This window comes from Rattus norvegicus, chromosome 9, assembly GCF_036323735.1.
Source record: "Rattus norvegicus strain BN/NHsdMcwi chromosome 9, GRCr8, whole genome shotgun sequence".
Classification (NCBI taxonomy): Eukaryota; Metazoa; Chordata; class Mammalia; order Rodentia; family Muridae; genus Rattus; species Rattus norvegicus.
Window position 1 is genome coordinate 66,227,882 of NC_086027.1, and position 1,328 is coordinate 66,229,209.

Here is a 1,328-nt window from a genome sequence, read left to right on the forward strand (position 1 = left end):
CTGCACACTGTTTCCAGGCAAACAGTCGTGTGGCTATCTTCCAATCTTCCAAACAAATCAACAAGAGGGCACTGGGGTGGGTGCTGTGTTCATAGGCGCCTTCAATGGCTCCGCACGTCAAAAAAGAATAACGCCCCAGGCCAGCATTCGCTGCCTCTTAGTATCAGTTAGCCTGATTTATCTACCACAGAGCCTCATACACACTATATCTTACAAGATGTGTTTATTCTAAAACGCCCCTACACTACGTTTATTTCTAAGTACATATCTAAGTTTTTATATCTCCCACTGTGGGAAAGAGGTCCGTCAGGAAGTGTTACAAGAAAACGGAATGTTTATGTAAAACTTTTAGACGGAATTGAGGAAAAATAATCTCTCTGGTTGGAGAACGGCATTGAAGGAGGTGAGGAGCTGACTTCTCAGAAGGGCTCTTAATTGCGTTTATCAGAAAAAATTGCCTAAGCGTTTATCATGAATGCTGATTCCTTTCCAGGACAAAGTTGGTTACGAAGTATCTTACACACAGAAAGTCGGTTAAGAAGTATCTGTATCCTAGGGCGAATGTGGGAAAGCTTCCCCCATCTATGTACCCTCCCTTACTAATACTTCAAGCTTCCTCCACATCAGCGTGTTTTTGTCACCAGCGCCATTTCTTCCTCATCGGTTCAAACCAAAATCAAATGTTTCTTTCTCACAGGGATAATCTTCTCTTTGTACTCTGCGCTAGAGCTCTCTTGTTATTTAAAGCTTGCTTTTGGTTGTTCTTTCTTGGGTGGGTTTTATAGAGTCTGAGTTTTGATTTTTTTTTTTTAAAGAGGACCTATGCTGTCCTAGAACTCACTCTGTGCGACTAGCTGACCATTGGCAATCCTTATGCATCTATCTTATGAATCCTGGAACTGCAAGTGTGCACCACCATACCTGACATTCTTAACCCTTATCTTAACTGTAAGTGACTTTATTGCTTTTTCTGTGTGTACCCACCGGTATTCAAAAGTTTTGATAAGTGACTTCGTAGTTCTCTTGTCTTGCTGCTCTATGGTGCTCAATACGTGGCTTCTTCCTCTAGGTTCATGGTGGATGCTTGGCCACCAGAAATCACTTCTTTATTCCTGGCAGTAGAAAGGCAGGGGGGAACGACATAGCCCTTCTTCCTGATGGACGTGCTTCAGAAGCTCCTGTAGCTTCACCTTCTGCTGACCTCACCTCAGCCTTTGACAGGCTGCAGGCAGCTGCCAGCAGTGAGGGAAACTGAAGAAGGTGGTGTTTAAAATTCAAGCCTTCTGCTTCCTGAGAGGATGGCAGAATGATACTGAGGGACGCATGAA